The sequence below is a fragment of the Arachis stenosperma genome, chromosome 3 (assembly GCF_014773155.1).
Source record: "Arachis stenosperma cultivar V10309 chromosome 3, arast.V10309.gnm1.PFL2, whole genome shotgun sequence".
Classification (NCBI taxonomy): domain Eukaryota; kingdom Viridiplantae; phylum Streptophyta; class Magnoliopsida; order Fabales; family Fabaceae; genus Arachis; species Arachis stenosperma.
Genome location: NC_080379.1, coordinates 84,858,051 through 84,882,510, shown reverse-complemented (window position 1 = coordinate 84,882,510; position 24,460 = coordinate 84,858,051).

The window sequence follows — 24,460 nt, the reverse complement described above, 5'->3', positions numbered from 1 at the left end:
AATGTAACGATAATGAAACCATTTTGCCACGCTTCAAAAGCGTTCCAATTTCCTTCTATGGCCACACTTTTTAAGCACGGCGATAAAAAAGCGTGGCCAAATTTCAAATAAGTGGCTGATAAACAAAATTTTGTATGTCGATATAGAATTTAGTAGTGAATACAATCATGAGTGTAGTCTAATCGACACTCAAATCCCGCATCAAACAATTCTACAATCTACAATCGAGAGTATTAATCTCGAGTCGTCCTCCCTTGGACTTGCATTAGAGTGCTCATTATTGCTTAGGAAGTCAAAGTCTTTTGTGATTTTTGAGAGTTGGTATGAGAGTGCAAGCTAACAAAGTTTAAACAACAAACAAACAATATTAAAGAACTTGGCCAAGGATGAGCATTGGAAGTTCCATTACCATAGCTTCCTTCAATTATGATAACAATTGAGTCTTGCTTCACTTAGTTAACCCCTAATTATAGAGGAGATTCAAGTGAAAGTAACTAGCTTGGGTCACAAGTCCTAGCTTCACCCTAGGTGATGCTAGCTTTAGTGCACTCCAAGTCAATTAGCAATTATTAATTCTCAATCAACAATTGACATCCACTATTCAAGTATCTCCAATAGTTCAATCCTTAAGCCAACTGAAAGAATTTTACTCCATGGCTAGTGTTATCATTTTATCAAATATTTGTTTAGCATTCATAAGAGACATTATAAAATTGAGATGAAGAGTTGAATTCAAGAGATCTAAATCACACAATCATCAATAATTGAACAATTGCAAGTAAATGGATATGAAAATACCTCAATTCACTAGTCCAAATCCAAGTAACAAAGTCAAAGCTAGATCCAAAGTGAGAGGATCAAAAGAACACAAATTGAGAATAGGAGAAGAGTAGATTTACTAATTGCATCAAAGTAAAAGTGAATTACAATGGATCTCACCAAGAGAATCAAAGGAGAATTGCAATGGATAATGAAATCCTAGAGAGAGGTTGGAGGTTCTCTCTCTACCCAAAATGTAACCAACTATAGGAAAATATCTAAGAAAAAGTAAAAATGAGTGAATCCCCCCCAAACCTTCAATCCTTGGCCTTCTTAAGCTTTTTCCGCCAAAGCTCTACCCCAAAACAGGGTCCCTAACTGCCTCCACGCTCTGGTCACGTGTTTTCTTAAAAAAATCTTGTGCGACCATCAGCGCGTACGCGCACAATACGCGCACGCGCCCCTGGGGTAATTGCAATCCGCGTGCAGGCGTAACGCGCGCGGGCGCGTCCATGAGGGTCATGGCCTAGCCGCTAAATGCGTCAGCTCATAGCTTGACTCCTGGCTTTGGCTCATGGCGGCTCGAATCTGCGCGGACGCGCTATGTGCGCGCGCGCGCCGCTGCTGAAATTTCCAAAGCTCAATTTTCCATGCTCCTTTCCTTTATGCGTGCTCCCATTCTCCTCTCCAAGTCATCCTTGCCCTATAAACTCTGATACCACTTAACACATGGATCACGGCATCGAATGATACTAAAGGAAGATTAAAAATATATCTAATTTAGTGCAAAGGAAGCATGTTTTCATCCATGAGGCAAAATTGGGAAAGGAACACAAAATCATGCATTTTCATATGAATAAGTGCGTGGGATCATTGATAAAACGCTCAAAATCTATACAAGATAAACCCTAAAATGGAGTTTATCAACCTCCCCACACTTAGATTATAGCATGTCCTCATGCTTAGAGAAAAGTAAAAGAGCAAAGAATCACAAAGGCAAGAGATTCATGATATGCAATCTACTTACATGAATGCAACTAAGATGGGTGCTACTATCCACTTGGTCACAAGCAAATCGACCTTCTTAGGATACATTCAAGCACATAGGGCATGATGGTGGGTAATGCATGAAATCTACCAATTTTAATCATCAAAGTGAGATATGTGCAACTTGCATGAAGAACGCTCGTGAGAGCCGGGAAGAAGGACGTGAGCTTCGAACCCTCACCGGAAGTGTTTGCACTCTGTCCACTCGGTGTATCGGGTTAATCACTCAATTCTTCCCTATTTCATGCTCTTCCAAAATTTGTTCTTCCTCTAACAATCAACAGTTGTTGGATGCATGCTTACATATATCATGAGGTCTTTCCTAGGTTGTAATGGGGTTAGGGTTAAGGTAGGGTTATATATTTGGCTAAGTGGGCTAAAAAGTGAATCTTTTGATTAACCTAAGCTTCCCACCTAGCCTATATAACATCCTATACAATTATATACTAGTCTAACTACCCATTCCTCACTTCTTCACATACTCATGCATCCTCTTTTGCTTTTTAACACATATGCATTGACTTTTATTAAACTTTACCTTGGGGCATTTTTGTCCCCTTTTTATTATTATTTTTTTTCTTTTTCTGTTTTTCTCTCCCCTTTTTTCTCGCTTCTTTCTATTTCTTTTTTTTTCTTTTCCACATAAGAATTTTTTTTCTTTTATTTTTCTCTTCTTTTTTTTTTCAACTATATACAAGAACATCAATGCATAAGGTCTAATATTTTGATCAATACATAAGTATGTACCCAATTCCCAAATATAGAAATACAAAACAAGGACATCCTTTTACCTCAACCAATATCCCACTCTGCTTCCCCACACTTGAATAACACACACACACTAGCCTAAGCTAATCAAAGATCCACATAGGGACATTCATGGTTTTTCACTTCATGGCTTGTAATGTGCTAGAATTGAGAATGAGTGGGTCAAGCGTAGGCTCAAAGTTGGTTGCAAGGGTTGTTCATATGGTAAGGCCATTTGGGTAGTGGCTAAGTGAATTGATGGCCTCAATCATATACATGCATTTATACATACAACAATGGACATATAGAGTCAAACAAAGTAAGGATCACAATCATAGAGAGAGAAGAATGCGCATAAGAAGGAAGATAAGTGGCTATAAGATGTAGCCACGCAATAAGGCTCAAAACTCACTTGCTTGTGTTCTTAACTCAAAATCCATGTTCCAAAGTACAATCTTCAACAAGCTTGGCATCAAAAGTTTTTTTTTTGTTTTTTTTTCAAAGTTGGTAGGGTTGCCCTAAAATTTTTGTTTCCTAGGGAAGAACTCATTACTCCGACCAAGTAGACTTATCATGCAATTGGTGTCAAAGAAAATCTAATCATATAACCTATCCTAACTAACAAAGAGATTCAAAAGTTTATTCGGGTGTTACCTATGGAGATTGGTCGACCGACCTCCCCACACTTAAAACTTAGCACGGTCCTTCGTGCTATGAGTGATGCGCAATGGGTGGCCGGATCCGGAATGTCCTTCATCTCCCTCATCAGTGCTAACTCCACTTGAGGTTGCGGTGGACGTGGAGATATCCGGTTCCTCCATAGGTAGGGTGACAATACTTAGAAGCTTCTTCACGTGAGCATATCGGCGTTGGTTTCGCCGTTCATAACGGTCCAACTTCTTGTGAAGGTCTTCAAGGCGTTGGTTGGATGCTTTCGGCGGTGCGGATGAAGTAGTAGGGTTGCATGCGGGAATGGCCATGCCAAGGTCCTCGGTAACCACCGGTTGTTTGAGGCACCTCCCGGTCGGAATAATATCACCATCGACCGGGATTATGGCCTTCCGGTCTTTGGTCTCACGATGAACACCAGCCGCTGCGACTAACTCGGTTACCAAAGCGGGAAAGGGCAAGTTTCCTTTAGCATGAATACGCCCCATAGCTTGTCGAATGACATATGGGATGTCGACAAGCTTCTCGGTTATGATGCACCAAACCAATAGGGCAAGCTCGGCGGTAATAGATGACCCATGGGTGCTTGGAAGCACATAGTGAGCTAAGATTTAGGCCCATACCCCGGCTTCTTGAGTGAGGGCTGATAAACCTATATTTTATGATATATTTTGTGCTGAATCTAAGTGATTTATTCAATCCTTCACCCACTTATGCATGTGAAATTGCATGGTTTTACTTTCCCTTCCTTATTATGTCATGTATGTGAAAAACATGTTTCCTAGGCTTTAAAAATATTAATTTTAATTACCTTGTATTGCCATTCGATGCCGTGATTTGTGTGTTAAGTATTTTAAGATCTTCTAAGGCAGGAATGATTTAAAGGATGGAAAGGAGACATACAAAAATGGAAGGAAAGCATAAAATGGAGTTTCTGAAGAAACTGGTAGTGACGCGTACGCATGGACGATGCGAACACGTGGTTCGTACAAAAAGGAATCGACGCGAGCGCATGGATGAGGCGAACGCGTGACTTGCGAAATACAACTGACGCGGGCGCATGACTGACGCGACTGCGTGGAAGAGCAACCCTCCAGACGACGCGACCGCGTGACCCACGCGGACGCGTGACGTGCGCGATCTGCAGAATTTGTAGATCTCATTTTCAGTGATTTTTTGGCTCTTTTTGGCCCAGATCCAAGCCCAGAGAATACAGACCAAAGGCTACAAAGTGGAGGAATGAAGGAGAGAGAATGGATTACGCACTTTTTAGGTTTTAGATGTAGTTTTTAGTGAGAGAGGTTTTCTCTTCTCTTAGGTTTTAGGATTAGGATTTCTTTAGTCATTAGGATTACTTCATCGTATCAGGTTCAATAATTTATGTTTCTCTTCTACTTTTATTTACTCCGATACTTTTATTTGTGTTTGATTTATGTTGCCCAATTGGCTTATGAATATTGTCCATGTTAGAATTGACATCTTTATTTAATATAAATTGAGGTATTTCAAACTTATATGTTATTGATGCTTGGGCTCTATCCAAATTATTTTTATTCAAGTTGATTTTATTCCTTTTGGTTTTGGTTGATTAATTGGTAACTCTTGAGTTGTCAAACTCAGCAGTGGTTGAAATTGGCAGATTCTAATTGATCTAGATTGCTTTAACGTCATCTTTCCCACAGGGATTGACTAGGACTTGAGGATCAAACTAATTAGTCCACTTGACTTTCCCTTGCTTTAGTAAAGGATAACTAAGTGGGATTAAAACCCAATTCTCATCACACCTGATAAGGGTAACTGGCATAGGACTTCCAATTTCTCATATCTTGCCAAGAGTTTATTTTACAGTTTTTTATTTATTTTACTTGTCATTCAACATACTCCTTCCTCACTTTCAAAACCCCCAATTTACAAGACTTATAACCAATAATAAGAGCATACATCCCTGCAATTCTTTGAGAAGACGACCCGAGGTTTAAATACTCGGTTATCAATTTTAAAGGGTTTGTTACTTGTGACAACCAAAACGTTTGTACGAAGGGATTTTCTGTTGGTTTAGAATCTATACTCACAACGCAACTATATTTTTACAAATTCTTTACTAGCAAAAATCCTAAGGTCAAAAATGGCGCCATTGCCAGGGAATTGCAAACGTGTGCCTTATAATTGGTTATTGATGAGCGGATAATTTGTACGCTTTTTGGCATTGTTTTTAGTATGCTTTTAGTAGATTTAGTTAAGTTTTTAGTATATTTTTATTAGTTTTTAGTTAAAATTCACTTTTCTGGACTTTACTATGAGTTTGTGTGTTTTTCTGTGATTTCAGGTATTTTCTGGCTGAAATCGAGGGACCTGAGCAAAAATCTGATTCAGAGACTGAAAAGGACTGCAGATGCTGTTGGTTTCTGACCTTCCTGTACTCGAAGTATATTTTCTGGAGCTACAGAAGCCCAATTGGCGCGCTCTCAACGGCGTTGGAAAGTAGACATCCTGGGCTTTCCAGCAATATATGATAGTTCATACTTTGCCCAAGATTTGATGGCCCAAACCGGCGTTCAAAGTCACCTTCAGAATTCCCAGCGTTAAACGCCAGAACTGGCACCAAAGTGGGAGTTAAACGCCCAAACTGGCACAAAAGCTGGCGTTTAACTCCAAGAGAAGTCTCTACACGAAAATGCTTCAATGCTCAGCCCAAGCACACACCAAGTGGGCCCGGAAGTGGATTTTTATGTCTTTTACTCATCTTTGTAATTCTTAAGCTACTAGTTCCCTATAAATAGGAGCTTTTACTATTGTATTTTCATCTTCGGACATCTAGTTCTTAGATCAGATCTTGGTTCTTCTGGTTCCCTCTTTGGGACCGAAGCCAATGATCACTCTTGTTCTTATGTATTTTCAACGGTGGAGTTTCTACACACCATAGATTAAGGTGTGGAGCTCTGCTGTACCTCGAGTATTAATGCAATTACTATTGTTCTTCTATTCAATTCCGCTTGTTCTTATTCCAAGATATTCATTCGCACTCAAGAACTTGATGAATGTGATGATTATGTGACGCTCATCATCATTCTCACTTATGAACAAGTGACTGACAACCACTTTTGTTCTACAAGCAAACAAGGCTCTAATGTTTATCTCTTGGATTCTTGATACACGACGCATGGTTGATCGCCTGACAACCGAGCGCTCGCCTGACAACCGAGCCAGCCATTCCGTGAGATCAGAGTCTTCGTGGTATAGGCTAGAACTGATGGCGGCATTCAAGAGAATCCGGAAGGTCTAACCTTGCCTGTGGTATTCTGAGTAGGATTCAATGATTAAATGACTGTGACGTGCTTCAAACTCGCGATTGTGGGGCGTTAGTGACAGACGCAAAAGAATCACTGGATTCTATTCCGACATGATCGAGAACCGACAGCTGGATAGCCGTGCCATGACAGGGTGCGTTGAACATTTCCACTGAGAGGATGGGAGGTAGCCACTGACAACAGTGAAACCCTTGCATAAGCTTGCCATGGAAAGGAGTAAGAAGGATTGGATGAAGACAGTAGGAAAGCAGAGAGACGGAAGGGACAAAGCATCTCCATTCACTTATCTGAAGTTCTTACCAATGAATTGCATAAGTATCTCTATCTTTATTTTTTATTCATGTTTCATCTATAACCATCTGAGTCTGCCTGACTAAGATTTACAAGGTGACCATAGCTTGCTTCATACCAACAATCTCTGTGGGATCGACCCTTACTCGCATAAGGTTTATTACTTGGACGACCCAGTGCACTTGCTGGTTAGTTGTGCGAAGTTGTGATAAAGAATTGAGATTGCAATGAGCGTACCATGTTGATGGCGCCATTGATGATCACAATTTCGTGCACCAAGTTTTTGGCGCCGTTGCCGGGGAATTAAATGTCCTAACTACAGTTTCGCCTTTGTTCCCTGCAATAACAGTGCCAAGTTTTGATCCGGCAACAACACCAAGTTTTTGGCGCCGTTGCCGGGGATTGTTTCGTGTATGGACAACTGACGGTTCGTCTTGTTGCTTAGATTAGGTATTTTTTTTCAAAATTTCTTTAAGAATAAATTCTAGTGTTTCAAGGTGATGATCTTATCATCACCAAAGCTGATTGATTCTCATCAATTTAGCTCTTGAATGCAATGTCCTGCTGAAGCTTGGCTATCCATGTCTAATTCCTTTAGACTAAAGCTTTAGACTAACATTGCATGATTCCTAGAATTCTCATTAAGAATTTTGATACGTTTATTTTCTTTTTCCACATAATTTTCGAAAAATCCAAAAAAATTACAAAATCATAAAAACCAAAAATATTTTATGTTTCTTGTTTAAGTCTAGTGTCTCATTTTAAGTTTGGTGTCTTGCATGCATTGTTTATTTAATCTTGGTTCTATTTTCAAGTCAATAATACAGGGAACTGAAGATTTAGTACATGCAGCAGAGGAATTATACAGAAAAAGCTGGGCGTTCAAAACGCCCAGTGAAGAAGGAAAAACTAGCGTTTAAACGCCAGCCAGGGTGCCTGGCTGGGCGTTTAACGCCCAAAAGGGTAGTGCTTTGGGCGTTAAACGCCAGAATGTGCACCATTCTGGGCGTTTAACGCCAGGATGGTACAAGAGGGAAGATTTTGTTTTTAATGCAAATTTTTTTCAAGTTTTCAAAGTTTTTCAAAATCAATTCTATTTCAAATCATATCTTTTCAATCAAATCTTTTTCAAATCAATTTCTTTCCTTTTTCAAAGATACTTGCTATCAATTAATGATTTGATTCAACATTTCAAGTATGTTACCTTTTCTGTTGAGGAAGGTTTAATGTTTGAATCATATCTTTTCTTGTTAGCCAAGTCATTAATTTTTAAAATCAAATCTTTTTAAATTGTTTTTCAAATCATATCTTTTCAATCATATCTTTTTAATCACATCTTTTTCAAAAAAAGTTTTCAATCATATATTCTTCAAAATCTTTTTCAAAATGATTTTAAAATCTTTTTTTTAATTAATTTTTGAAAAAAAAAATCCCTTCCCTTCTTCTCACATCCTTCTATTTATGGAGTACCACTCCTCCTCAATGCACAATTCGAACTCTATCTCACTAAGTTCGAATTCTTCTACCTCTTCCTTCTATTTTTCTGTTCCTCTGACACCTCAAGGAATCTCTATACTGTGACATAGAGGATTCCATATTTTCTTGTTCTCTTCTCTTTCATATGAGCAGGAACAAAGACAAAGGCATTCTTGTTGAAGCTGACCCTGAACCTGAAAGGACTTTGAAGCGAAAGCTAAGAGAAGCTAAGGCACAACTCTCTGTAGAGGACCTAACAGAAATCTTCAAAGAAGAAGAACCCATGGCAGCCGAAAACAACAACAATGCCAACAATGCAAGGAAGGTGCTGGGTGACTTTACTGCACCTACTCCCGACTTCTATGGGAGAAGCATCTCTATCCCTACCATTGGAGCAAACAACTTTGAGCTTAAGCCTCAATTAGTTTTTCTAATGCAACAAAATTGCAAGTTCCATGGACTTCCATTGGAAGATCCTCATCAGTTCTTAGCTGAATTCTTGCAAATCTGTGACATTGTCAAGACTAATGGGGTTGACCCTGAGGTCTACAGACTTATGCTATTCCCTTTTGCTGTAAGAGATAGAGCTAGGATATGGTTGGACTCACAACCTAAAGAAAGCCTGAACTCTTGGGAAAAGCTAGTCAATGCCTTCTTGGCAAAGTTCTTTCCACCTCAAAAATTGAGTAAGCTTAGAGTGGAAGTCCAAACCTTCAGACAGAAGGAAGGAGAATCCCTCTATGAAGCCTGGGAAAGATACAAACAACTGATCAGAAAGTGTCCCTCTGACATGCTTTCTGAATGGAGCATCATAGGTATTTTCTATGATGGTCTCTCTGAACTATCCAAGATGTCTTTGGATAGCTCTGCTGGAGGATCTCTTCATTTGAAGAAGACGCCTGCAGAAGCTCAAGAGCTAATTGAAATGGTTGCAAATAACCAATTCATGTACACTTCTGAAAGGAATCCTGTGAACAATGGGACAAGTCAGAAGAAAGGAGTTCTTGAGATTGATACTCTGAATGCCATATTGGCTCAGAACAAAATATTGACTCAGCAAGTCAATTTGATTTCTCAAAGTCTGTCTGGAATGCAAAATGCACCTGGCAGTACTAAGGACGCTTCATCTGAAGAAGAAGCTTATGATCCTGAGAACCCTTCAATGGAAGAGGTGAATTACATGGGAGAACCCTATGGAAACACCTATAATTCTTCATGGAGAAATCATCCAAATTTCTCATGGAAGGATCAACAGAGACCTCAACAAGGTTTCAACAACAATAATGGTGGAAAAAACAGGTTTAGCAATGGCAAGCCTTTTCCATCATCTTCTCAGCAACAGACAGAGAATTCTAAGCAGAGCCACTCTAACTTAGCAACCATGGTCTCTGATCTGATCAAAACCACTCAAAGTTTTATGACTGAAACAAGGTTCTCCATTAGGAACTTGGAGGCACAAGTGGGACAGCTGAGCAAGAAAGTTACTGAACTTCCTCCTAGTACTCTTCCAAGCAATACAGAAGAAAATCCAAAAGGGGAGTGCAAGGTCATCAACATGGCCGAATTTGGAAAGGAGGAAGAGGCAGTGAACGCCACTGAGGAAGACCTCAATGGACGTCTACTAGCCTCCAATGAGTTCCCTAATGAGGAACCATGGGAATCTGAGACTCAATATGAGACCATAGAGATTCCATTGGACTTACTTTTGCCTTTCATGAGCTCTGATGAGTATTCTTCCTCTGAAGAGGATGAGTATGTCACTGAAGAGCAAGTTGCTAAATACCTTGGAGCAATCATGAAGCTAAATGACAAGTTATTTGGTAATGAGACTTGGGAGGGTGAACCCCCTTTGCTCACCAAAGAACTGGAAGACTTGTCTAGGCAAAGATTACCTCAAAAGAGACAAGATCCTGGGAAGTTTTCAATACCTTGTACCATAGGCACCATGACCTTCAAGAAGACTCTGTGTGACTTAGGGTCAAGTGTAAACCTCATGCCTCTCTCTGTAATGGAGAAGCTAGGGATCTTTGAGGTACAAGCTGCAAGAATCTCACTAGAGATGGCAGACAATTCAAAGAAACAAGCTTATGGACTTGTAGAGGATGTTCTGGTAAAGGTTGAAGACCATTACATCCCTGCTGATTTCATAGTCCTAGAGACTGGGAAGTGCATGGATGAATCCATCATCCTTGGCAGACCCTTCCTAGCCACAGCTAAGGCTGTGATTGATGTTGATAGAGGTGAGCTGATCATTCAAGTGAATGAAGGATCCTTTGTGTTTAAGGCTCAAGGATATCCCTCTGTCACCATGGAGAGGAAGCATGAAGAGCTTCTCTCAAAGCAGAGTCAAACAGAGCTCCCACAGTCAAACTCTAAGTTTGGTGTTGGGAGGCCACAACCAAACTCTAAGTTTGGTGTTGAACCCCCACATTCAAACTCTAAGTTTGGTGTTGGGAGGTTCCAACATTGCTCTGAGTATCTGTGAGGCTCCATGAGAGCCCTCTGTCAAGCTACTGACATTAAAGAAGCGCTTGTTGGGAGGCAACCCAATGTTATATTTTATCTATTTTCCTTTGTTATTTTATGTTTTCTGTAGGTTGATGATCATGAGAAGTCACAAAATCAATTGAAAAAGCAAAAACAAAATGAAAAATAGGAAGAAAAACAGCACACCCTGGAGGAAGAACCTACTGGCGTTTAAACGCCAGTAAGGCTAGCAGATGGGCGTTTAACGCCCAGTCTGGCACCATTCTGGGCGTTTAACGCCAGAAAGGGGCACCAGACTGGCGTTAAACGCCAGAAAAGGGCAAGCACTTGGCATTAAACGCCAGAAATGGGCACCAGCCCGGCGTTTAACGCCAGAATTGGCTCAAAACGCATTTTTGCATGCCATTTGGTGCAGGGATGACTTTTCCTTGACACCTCAGGATCTGTGGACCCCACAGGATCCCCACCAACCCCACCACCCTCTTTCCTCTTCACCACTCACATCCATCCTTCATAAAACCCCACCTACCTCACCATTCAAATTCAAACCACTTTCCCTCCCAAACCCACCCATAATGGCCGAACCCTACCCCTCCCCTCACCCCTATATAAACCCATCTTCACTCCTTCATTGCCACACACCTACTTCTTCCCCCTTTGGCCGAACCACATAGCCTCCTCCATCTCCTCCATTTTCTTCTTCTTCTACTCTTTCTTCTTTTGCTCGAGGACGAGCAAACCTTTTAAGTTTGGTGTGGTAAAAGCATTGTTTTTTGTTTTTCCATAACCATTTATGGCATCCAAGGCCGGAGAAACCTCTAGAAAGAGGAAAGGGAAGGCAAAAGCTTCCACCTCCGAGTCATGGGAGATGGAGAGATTCATCTCAAGGGTGCATCAAGACCACTTCTATGAAGTCGTGGCCTTGAAGAAAGTGATCCCCGAGGTCCCTTTCAAACTCAAAAAGAGTGAATATCCGGAGATCCGACATGAGATTCAAAGAAGAGGTTGGGAAGTTCTTACCAACCCCATTCAACAAGTCGGAATTTTGATGGTTCAAGAGTTCTATGCCAATGCATGGATCACCAAGAGCCATGATCAAAGTGTGAACCCGAACCCAAAGAATTGGCTTATAATGGTTCGGGGGAAATACTTAGATTTTAGTCCGGAAAATGTAAGGTTGGCATTCAACTTGCCCATGATGCAAGGAGATGAACATCCTTACACTAGAAAGGTCAACTTTGATCAAAGGTTGGACCAAGTCCTCACTGACATTTGTGAAGAGGGCGCCCAATGGAAGAGAGATTCAAGAGGAAAGCCGGTTCAACTGAGAAGGCATGACCTCAAGCCCATCACTAAGAAAAGGATGGAGCAAACAAGAGACCCCTCTCATCATGAAATCCCTGAGATACCTCAAGGGATGCACTTTCCTCCACAAAACTATTGGGAGCAAATCAACACCTCCCTGGGAGAATTGAGTTCCAACATGGGACAACTAAGGGTGGAGCACCAAGAACATTCCATCCTCCTCCATGAAATTAGAGAAGATCAAAGAATCATGAGAGAGGAGCAACAAAGACAAGGAAGAGACATTGAGGAGCTCAAGCACTCCATAAGACCTTCAAGAGGAAGAACAAGCCGCCATCACTAAGGTGGACCCGTTCTTTAATCTCCTTGTTCTTTATTTTTCTGTTTTTTGAATTTATATGCTTATGTTTACCCATGTTTGTGTCTTATGATCATTAGTGTCTATGCCTTAAAGTTATGAATGTCATATGAATCCATCACCTCTCTTAAATAAACAATGTTCTTAATTGAAAAAGAGAAGAATTGCATGAATTTTGAATTTTATAACAGATTAATTATTTTGATGTGGTGGCAACACTTCTTGTTTTCTGAATGTATGCTTGAACAGTGCATATGTCTTTTGAATTTGTGGTTCATGAATGTTAAAATTGTTGGCTCTTGAAAGAATGATGAAAAAGGAGACATGTTACGGAGGATCTGAAAAATCACAAAAATGATTCTTGAAGCAAGAAAAAGCAGTGAATACAAAAAAAAAAAGAAAAGAAGCGAAAAAAAAGAGAAAAAAAAGAAGGAGAAAAACGAAAAAAAAGAAAGAGAAAAAGAAAGAAAAAAAGAAAGAAATAAAGTTGTGATCCAAGGCAAAAAGAGTGTGCTTAAGAACCCTAGACACCTCTAATTGGGGACTCTAGCAAAGCTGAGTCACAATCTGAAAAGGTTCACCCAATTATGTGTCTGTGGCATGTATGTATCCGGTGGTAATACTGGAAGACAGAGTGCTTTGGGCCACGGCCAAGACTCATAAAGTAGCTGTGTTCAAGAATCATCATACTTAACTAGGAGAATCAATAACACTATCTGGATTCTGAGTTCCTAAAGAAGCCAATCATTCTGAATTTCAAAGGATAAAGTGAGATGCCAAAACTGTTCAGAGGCAAAAAGCTAAAAGCCCCGCTCATCTAATTAATACTGATCTTCATAGATGTTTTTGAAGTTCATTGCATATTCTCTTCTTTTTATCTTATTTGATTTTCAGTTGCTTGGGGACAAGCAACAATTTAAGTTTGGTGTTGTGATGAGCGGATAATTTGTACGCTTTTTGGCATTATTTTTAGTATGTTTTTAGTAGATTTAGTTAAGTTTTTAGTATATTTTTATTAGTTTTTAGTTAAAATTCACTTTTCTGGACTTTACTATGAGTTTGTGTGTTTTTCTGTGATTTCAGGTATTTTCTGGCTGAAATCGAGGGACCTGAGCAAAAATCTGATTCAGAGACTGAAAAGGACTGCAGATGCTGTTGGATTCTGACCTCCCTGAACTCGAAGTGGATTTTCTGGAGCTACAGAGGCCCAATTGGCGCTCTCTCAACGGCGTTGGAAAGTAGACATCCTGGGCTTTCCAGCAATATATGATAGTCCATACTTTGCCCAAGATTTGATGGCCCAAACCGGCGTTCAAAGTCACCTTTAGAATTCCCAGCGTTAAACGCCGGAACTGGCACCAAAGTGGGAGTTAAACGCCCAAACTGGCACAAAAGCTGGCGTTTAACTCCAAGAGAAGTCTCTACACGAAAATGCTTCAATGCTCAGCCCAAGCACACACCAAGTGGGCCCGAATTCTTAAGCTACTAGTTCCCTATAAATAGGACCTTTTACTATTGTATTTTCATCTTCGGACATCTAGTTCTTAGATCAGATCTTGGTTCTTCTGGTTCCCTCTTTGGGACCGAAGCCAATGATCACTCTTGTTCTTATGTATTTTTAATGGTGGAGTTTCTACACACCATAGATTAAGGTGTGGAGCTCTGCTGTACCTCGAGTATTAATGCAATTACTATTGTTCTTCTATTCAATTCCGCTTGTTCTTATTCCAAGATATTCATTCGCACTCAAGAACTTGATGAATGTGATGATTATGTGACGCTCATCATCATTCTCACTTATGAACAAGTGACTGACAACCACTTTTGTTCTACAAGCAAACAAGGCTCTAATGTTTATCTCTTGGATTCCTGATACACGGCGCATGGTTGATCGCCTGACAACCGAGCGCTCGCCTGACAACCGAGCCAGCCATTCCGTGAGATCAGAGTCTTCGTGGTATAGGCTAGAACTGATGGCGGCATTCAAGAGAATCCGGAAGGTCTAACCTTGTCTGTGGTATTCTGAGTAGGATTCAATGATTGAATGACTGTGACGTGCTTCAAACTCGCGATTGTGGGGCGTTAGTGACAGACGCAAAAGAATCACTGGATTCTATTCCGACATGATCGAGAACCGACAGCTGGATAGCCGTGCCGTGACAGGGTGCGTTGAACATTTCCACTGAGAGGATGGGAGGTAGCCACTGACAACGGTGAAACCCTTGCATAAGCTTGCCATGGAAAGGAGTAAGAAGGATTGGATGAAGACAGTAGGAAAGCAGAGAGACGGAGGGACAAAGCATCTCCATTCGCTTATCTGAAGTTCTTACCAATGAATTGCATAAGTATCTCTATCTTTATCTTTTATTCATGTTTCATCTATAACCATCTGAGTCTGCCTGACTAAGATTTACATGGTGACCATAGCTTGCTTCATACCAACAATCTCTGTGGGATCGACCCTTACTCGCGTAAGGTTTATTACTTGGACGACCTAGTACGCTTGCTGGTTAGTTGTGCGAAGTTGTGATAAAGAGTTGAGATTGCAATGAGCGTACCATGTTGATGGCGCCATTGATGATCACAATTTCGTGCACCAGTTATAGTAAACATTTTTTTTACTTGTTTATTTGTTTTTTGTTTTCCCTTCTTATTTCTGATAGCTACTATGAATTCTCACCCTTCTCGCTTTGAGTTTGGTTCTAATTTTGTTGCAAGGAATGGAAGCTAGAACAGGACTATGCATGAAGGTCTAAGCAATCAAAGATGGATGGAGCCACGAGGATCTGATCACCCCTTTAGGCAACAACAACCTCCTAGATATCATGGACAAAGACCATTCTACAATGCATGCCCAACTGATAGATTTGGTGGACCGCCTCGTAGCTACCAACAAGCCCCACCCTGTGTTTAGAGACCATCCTCTCAATATAACTTTGAACCACCACACTCACAAGCTTCTTTTCACCATTCACTACCACATGACCCTTATCCGCCCCAACGCCAATCCAATTACTCCCAAGAACCACCACTCCCCTATGCGCCATGTCCATATCCATCAAGCCAAGAATCACAGGTTCGCTTCGAAAAATCAGTAAACCAATTCAATGCAACCCTTCATCAACTGGAGCAAGCAATAAATCAATTATCTTCCAGACGTTCGGACACTCAACAGACTCCCATGGCTTCATGTGGAAAATCTAATGAAGAATGTATTGTGAAGAAGACACGAGAAGCTCCAGTGGACAGCATAGAGCATAACTTCGTACTGGAACAAGTAGAGGACGCTGTCATTGTAGAAGAAGAAGAGTTGGTTGAAGATTTAGGAGATGCTGAACCTCCGCATGAATCCAGAGTTGTGGAGAATTCCGTCGAAGGCGTTACAATTAATGCTAAGGAGGATAGTGCACAACCCCCAAGGCAGGTATCTTATGAGGAATTAGATGGAATAACCCAAGACTCAAGTTTTCCTGATGATGATAGTCACCACTCAAGTTCTCTTAATAATGAACTTGCATCCACAAGTGAATTCTTTGAGACAGAAGAATCTTTCCCAAGTGAATACGAAGATGATGTAGAGGTCGACTTTTCTCAACTTCCAAATTACGATTCAAGTGATAAGGAAGATATCGAAGACTTTGACCAAGACATGGTTGAATTGGAAGAAAATTGCCAAGAAATAGAGGAATTCACTGAAGATCACAAGGGAGTAGAGCTTGCAGAACCACTGAAAATACTGACCCCAAGGCCACTACCACCCAACACAAACTTCAAGTGGGTAAAATCCTTGACCTTTATCTTTAATTTTCCACTTGAATATGGTTTGCTTGAGACAGATGGCCAGCTTAGAGCTCTTTCCGGCTTTAAGAGAAAAAGGGAAATGACTCGCACACAGCGCTGGTATGCAAGATTCAATGAGGTTTCGCACTTCAATTTGAGGTGCAGGAATTGGTGTCAAGCTCAATTGGAAGGATCTCAGAAGCTGTTTGGTCACTACAGTGAGAATTCAGATTACTTATCACCCGGCTGGAAAAATACAGATCAAGACAAAGACGGATGTACAAGTGCATTGAAAAAATGCAGATCACCTGATTGGAATCTATTCTACCATTCAACACTCCGGGAGCCTGCAAGCCTGTTTGAACTCACACAAGGGCTTTACGTACTTTGTTTGGGACCCTGGAGGATGCTGGCATTCCATACACTGGTGGAGATTTCTGGACGAATTCAAGCACAAGCCACCATAGCAGGAAGCTCATCAAATGTCCAACTTAAGAACTTTAACTAAAAGTCTTAGGTAGGAGACAACCTACCATGGTATGATCGTTCCACCTCTATTTTTCTCTATTTTTGAATTTTGTTTGAACCTGAATTTTTGCTTGACATTCATTGCATTTTTGCGTTTTGCATACTACATCAAAAAAAAGGGGAGAGAGCACACGACGCGACAGCATCGCTGACGCGTCCGCGTCACAAGTGCATTAAAAGAAAAGGAAAGTGAATAGAGAGTCACGCTGAAGCAAGACTAGAGGCGTGCCTTTAGCACAATTGCTCCACGCGACCGCGTGCCCCACGCGATCGCGTCAGTTGCAAAAAAGACCCCCACGCGTCCGCGTCACCCACGCAAATGCGTGATCTGGATATCGACGTAAAGATCCAACGCCCAGAAAGTTGGGTTAGAATCGTGCGGCTATTGTGCATATAGCACCAAATAACCCACGCGTACGCGTCCCTGACGCGAACAAACTCACCTACATAATATCCACACCACGCGAAAGCATGAGCGACGCAATCGCGTTGCGCGGAGACTTTAAACCCCCAAAACCAAACAGAGAGTTGCGCTGAAATGACGCTGGAATCATGAGTCTAGCACAAATATCAGCGATGCATTCGCGTGCTTCACGCGTCCGCATCACCTATCTTACACCCAACCCACGCGATTGCGTCATCCACGCATCCGTGTCAACCCTATTCCACCCTACTCACGCGATCGCATCATCCACGGGTTCGCGTGGTCCCGCAATCACTAACCCTATGTCACGCGAACCCTTTCCCCGTCGCGTACCAAAACCCTAACCTCCTCTCCCCATAACCTCTGCAACTCTCTCTCCACCACCCCAGCCACCATCTCCGACCACTAAAACCGCCGCCTCGCCACCCTCCACCACCCAGCCACCACCGCACCGACCACCCCTCCCCTCTCTCTCTCTCTCTCTCTCTCTCTCTCTCTCTTCCGCCACCGCCGCAAGCCCCCACCGTCGCATGCTTCCCACCGCCGCCACCTCACCCGCTGCGACACCTAACCCTCCCTTCTTTCCTCCTTCTTCTCCCCCTCTCTCACTCTCCTCCACTACCGCCCCCCACAACAGCCTACCTCCGACGGCTACTGCCCCACCGCCACGCCACCATGCTTCACCTAGCGCCGCCGCATCATCACCCATCTGCCCTCATCTCTGCCCCATCTCATTACTCTTTACGCACCAGGTTCCGCCATACGGTGATTCATCCTTGCGACTTATTAGTTCGTTTTTCAATTTTTTTTCCGCATAGGCTAGATAGAGATGCATGTTTGTAGTGGATTCTAGGTGGTTAGGTTGCTAGGATCTGGATAGTGGATTTAGGCCTGATAATTGCACCGTTCCTATTATCTATTTATCTATTCTGCAATTTATTCTGACTATGATGTTGATCCTGTTCATATGTTGCTCTTAACTGTTACATGCTGCTGTTACACTGCTCTTTCTTATTCTTGCTATTTGTGCAGCCTTATTTCAATACATATGAACTATTCTTGTTATTTGTTTTCCGGGAACATCCAATTTTAGCCGGAATGCTGCCCAATTTTCTGCAAATTACTTTTCCCTTCTACATTCAAGTATTAGTTTTGGCAATTCTCATTTTTGAACTGCTCCACATATACCAAACCTATTCTTGAATGCACGGGCCAGCATCCTTATTTCTTTTGATCTCCTGGTTAATAAATTGATTTATTGATGGTTTGATTTTACTTTTTACTACTTCTATATCTATCTAAATCATCATCAATACCCTGTTTTTCCTGCTTGAATATGAGTTGACTGTTGCTTCAAATTGTGAAACTCTTGTTACTTAGGAACCAATCATCATGCCACTTACTCTGACTTCCTTTTACTAACTCACTGATTTTCGCCTTCTAACCTCTTTTTCAATTTTACCCATTTTTAACTTTCTAACTTCCCACTTTACCTTTTCACTACTTCTTTAAATTAATTTCACTCATGGCATGATAATTGTTTTTCCTAATTAACAAGCTTTCCACTTCTAACATATTTTGGAATGTGATTTCTCATCTCAGCTTTTCAACTCCAACACAATCCGAAATATACATTTACTTAACTCATTTCATTTTTCTGCTGCTCCTTTGCCACTTCATGCTTACCTTGTTATTTGCCTACTTATTTTCATACTTTTATTCCTCAATTATATCTTGAAAAATTCTGTTTCTTTTTCAGGATGTCTGAATCTCAAGGTAGGGGTAAGGGCAAAGCAACAACTGGCAAACGGAAAAGAGGTGAATCCTCTGGTTCCATCCTTGGCATCTTACATGATGATTCCTGGCGGGAGAAGAACTTTACCTCGCAGGAAAAGGCTGATCAGTTGGTACCTTCAGCTGACCCAGTAAAATTTGCAAACAAATACTGTGAGCTGAAATACCCAACCTTTGCCACCACTAGGAACCTACACCTGGAAAGGACCCTCAAAATTCAAGAAGAACTCCAGTAGTACACCTCAAATCAGATCAAACAGAGAGGCTGGTTCTTCCTGGAGAGGAACCTAACTGAGGTCAACTCATCCTGGGTTAGAGAATTCTACTGTAACTACTTTCTCTCTTCCTTGGATGCAGTGCAGCTCAGAGGCAAACAGATTCTGGTTACCGAGGACGCAATTAAAGAAATCCTCCATCTTCCACCTAAATCTGATCAGCTAGATGGTTACCAGCAAGCTGAGGAAGATATGAGATTTATGAGGTTTGATTGGGATACAGTAAAGAAGGACATCACTCTTGATCCTACTGTTCCTTGGGTCATGGGAACTAGCACATTGGTACCAAAGGGAATCAGGCTTATATATCTGAATGATGAGGCTCGACTATGGCAATAGATTCTGAGGAACTATGTGATACCGAGCACTCATGAGACGGAGGTGCCAGCTGCTATGATTACCCTCATCTGGTGTGTGATGACGGGTAAAGACCTTTATCTACCTCGCTTCATCCGGTATTACATGGCCAGGGTCCATGTTAGAGGCACCCTCTCTTTTCCTTACCTGATTACTCAGTTGGGTCGCTGAGCAGAGGTCCCTTGGGAGGCTGTTGATGAAAAGCCCCCCACAGCAGAGTGCCGAAAGATCATCCCGCACAGTCGGAAGTTCCTGGCTTTCGGCTACCGCCCTCCATTTCTCACTGACACTACTGAGGCAGCCACCTCTTCAGCTACCCCTTCTGCTTCCATTGGCCCAGAACCACCCACTACACCCCTATCTGCTCTTGAGCCCGTCTACCGTCTGGTGCACCGACTTTTTGATCGCCTAGATCAGATGGAGCGCCATCACCAGCAGCAGTTTGAGAGATCTGACCGTCGCACCAGGTGACTTTTTGAGAGGTCTGAGCGTCGCCACAAGCGACGCTTTGAGCACCTCAAGCTGATGATCCACTCTGGTGGTGACATTCCTTCCGAGGCTGACACGCCCTCCAACACATCTGAGGAGGAGGTGAGTGATCACGAGGAGGAGGCACCTACCTAGGCTGAGTAGGGAGGTCCCAGCCACACTGCACCACATCATGAGGAGCACCACCAGGTACAGACCGCAGATCCAGAGGTTCCTCTACGGACAGAGCCCCCAATTCAGCAGACCACTCCTCCGATCCTCACAGCGACTGCAGACCCTCAGCCTACCATCGAGACACCAGCAGCCCACCCTTCCGAAGATGGCATTTCGTCACACCCTGCTTGAGTGAGCATCGAGGACGATGCTATTATTTAAGTGTGGGGAGGTCGCCATCTCTAGCATCTATTTATTTTGGTGAACTACTACCGACTCTCTTCTTATTTTGTCTATTTTCTGTATTTTTGCACATTTCTCTCTTTTGCTTTTTTTATTGTACTTTTTGCATTATGCACTTTGAGCTATATGTATACATCTTGGATATTTTAGCTTGATTTGTACCTTAGTTTACTAGTTATTTATTAAGTGGATTAATTAGTATAGTTTACCCTTTTTAGCATATGATAGTTGATTTGATTGAAAATAAAAAGGAAGTAAGCTAGAGACTTTAACAGAATCAATCCACACACCCTGTATATATAGCATTACATGTTAGTTAGTAACAACATTTCATCAAGGAGGAACACTAAAAGTTTAAAGCCATCAAATATATTTTACATTGAGAATAATGGGAACTCTTAATTTCTACTTGCATGACATACTTAATTGATATATGATTTATGAGTTTGAGAACACACAGCCTGTGAGTTTTGAGCTTAATTGTATGGTTACACTCAAACCATAAATTTCATTCCTGTGTGCTTCGCCCTTCTTTTTATTCTGATGTTCTTTACTTTGCTTTAATCTATATGTCCAATATAGAATATATATACATACTAAGATAGGATTGAGGCCATGTTTGAATTTTTAACTCACTTATCCCAAATAAGCCTACCTTTTATGCCATCCTTGTTAGCCCCTTGAGCCTTTTAATCCCCTTCTTCTTTATAACCACATTACTAGCCTTAAGTAGAAAAACAAAATAAAAATCCCAAGTTGAATCCTTGGTTAGCTTAAGATAGATATTGTGTAAAATTTAAGTGTGGGGAATTTTATGGGAACATGGGATGATAGAAAAGTAGGAAATTAAATTAAACAAGTCATGTAAAAATTTGGGAAGCATGCTCATGTGAAATCAAAATAATTGAATTACCGTGTGCATTAAAAAAATATTTATTAACTAATTAAATAAGGGGATACAAAAAATATATATTACCCTAAATGCAAAATAAAAAAAAATTGCACATGGAACAAAATCCAAAAATAAAGTTTGATACATGAGCATGCAATACAAAAGTGGGAAAAATTTGGGTAGCTAGGTAAAGTATTTTAAATTGTATAAAGTATGTATATATTAGGTGAGATCTTAGACTAATCAAGGATTCACTTATTAGCTTACTTAGCCTTATACATACACCCTTACCTCTACCTTGGCCCCATTACAACCTTAAAAAAAAGACCTCATGATCTTGTATGTCTGTATTCTATGATTGTTTACTCTCTAGTCACTCAGTGTTTATTGGGTTAATCACTTTAATCTTCTTTTTTATCCTTGCTTCCTATAACTTTATTCTTCACCTAACCCTAAACCCTTCACCCACTTATGCATGTGAAATTGCATGGTTTTACTTTCCCTTCCTTATTATGTGATGTATGTGAAAAACATGTTTCCTAGGCTTTAAAAATATTAATTTTAATTACCTTGTATTGCCATTCGATGCCGTAATTTGTGTGTTAACTATTTTCAGATCTTCTAAGGCAAGAATGATTTAAAAGATGGAAAGGAGACATACAAAAATGGAAGGAAAGCATAAAATGGAGTTTTTGAAGAAACTGGCAGTGACGCGTCCGCATGGACAACGCGAACACGTGGTTCGCACAAAAAGGAATCGACGCAAGCGCATGGATGAGGCGAACGCGTGACTTACGAAATACAACTGACATGGGCGCATAAATGACGCGACCGCGTGGAAGAGCAACACTCCAGACGACGCGACCATGTGACCCACGCAGACGTGTGACATGCGCGATCTGTAGAATTTGCAGATCTCATTTTCAACAATTTTTGGGCTCTTTTTGGCCCAGATCCAAGCGCAGAGAATACAGACCAAAGGCTGCAAAGTGGAGGAATGAAGGAGAGAGAACGGATTACACACTTTTTAGGTTTTAGATGTAGTTTTTAGTGAGAGAGGTTCTCTCCTCTCTCTTAGGTTTTAGGATTAGGATTTCTTTAGTCATTAAGATTACTTCATCGTATCAGGTTCAATAATTTATGTTTCTCTTCTACTTTTATTTACTCCGATACTTTTATTTGTGTTTGATTTATGTTGCCCAATTGGCTTATGAATATTGTCCATGTTAGAATTGACATCTTTATTTAATATAACTTGAGGTATTTCAGACTTATATGTTATTGATGCTTGGGCTCTATCCAAATTATTTTCATTCAAGTAGATTTTATTCCTTTTGGTTTTGGTTGATTAATTGGTAACTCTTGAGTTGTCAAACTCAGCAGTGGTTGAAATTGGCAGATTTTAATTGATCTAGATCGCTCTAACGTCATCTTTCCCACAGGGATTGACTAGGACTTGAGGATCAAACTAATTAGTCCACTTGACTTTCCCTTGCTTTAGTAAAGGATAACTAAGTGGGATTAAAACCCAATTCTCATCACACCTGATAAGGGTAACTGGGATAGGACTTCCAATTTCTCATATCTTGCCAAGAGTTTATTTTACAGTTATTTATTTATTTTACTTGTCATTCAACATACTCCTTCCTCACTCTCAAAATTCCCAATTTACAAGACTCATAACCAATAATAAGAGCATACCTCCCTGCAATTCCTTGAGAAGACGACCCGAGGTTTAAATACTCGGTTATCAATTTTAAAAGGGTTTGTTACTTGTGAAAACCAAAACGTTTGTACGAAGGGATTTTCTATTGGTTTAGAATCTATACTCACAACGCAACTATATTTTTACAAATTCTTTACTAGCAAAAATCCTAACGTCAAGGGCAGGTGCATCGATGCCCTTGGGCTTCGGCCTCATTCTCCCTCGAATCCAAGATGAATCGAGTATGGCTATAACTCGGAGAATTGCATCCCATTTGAATCCATATTCTTAACGTGCCGACAGGACTTCTTGATAGGCGTCATACCCATCCGCTAATGGCCCGGTCTTCAACACTCCTTGGATGGCTTCCTCCGTGATTGGGACTTGCTTTTGGCGCACAAAAATTAATGTGAGAAAAGGTGAGTGGTAGTTGGAGTAAAACTCCGCCACCAAGGATAAGTTAGCCTCCTTTGGTTATCTCATTAGAAACCCCCATTGCCTTCACTCAATGCGGGGCATCACCATCGAAGCGATGTGAGCCGGAAGGACTAGAAGGGGCTCTGGGTGATAGTTTTGCTCAGTCATTATGGGGTAAACAAGTTCATAGTAGCGGAAAGGAAACTTGTTTGAGTCCTTTGGAGGATTGTCCTTCTCTAATGCATCAATGTTGGCGGTGCTCCTTGCCTTTTTGAGGAGGGGCTTGGCCTTAGGCTCTTGGCGCGCTCTATTGACGGTTGGTTTCTTTGGGGCCTTCCCTTTGTCCTTCTTGATGACCATCCTGTGAAAGTGGAAAAGGGAGAAACATCAAACCCAAAGAAACCATATAAATGGCAAGCATGCAAGTGAGAGATTATGCCATAAGAGAATAAGCGTCTTTACTACATGACAGCTGCAACATGTAACCAAGACAATATTTGTAAACAAGGCAAGTCACTAGCATGTGATGTAAGGGTGGTATAAGCATGAAAGTAAGAGGCATGAGAAGCGTACACCCAAACATCAATAATGGAAAGCAAGTCATAATGAGGTGGGCAAGTAAAATGAGAAATGTGAAGAGTGGTATGCCCGATGCACATAGGAGTACCCAAGTTAGTGAGAAAGAGCACTAATTGGAAAGCAATGAGTCAAAATAAGCTCGAAAGGTCATGTGTGCTCTTCATCAAACACATGGTGTGCATCCTTTTTGCAATGAACAAGTGGAGGGGATGGAGCAATGTAACATCCCACAAAGCAACATTAATCATCATAGTGCACTACAATTGCAACAAAATCAAGTATAATAACTAATCCACCAATGCAAAAGAAGTCATGACCCACAACACCCATAAAGAAGTAGAAAAGTAAAAACAAAGGCAAACAAGCAATAAAGAGTG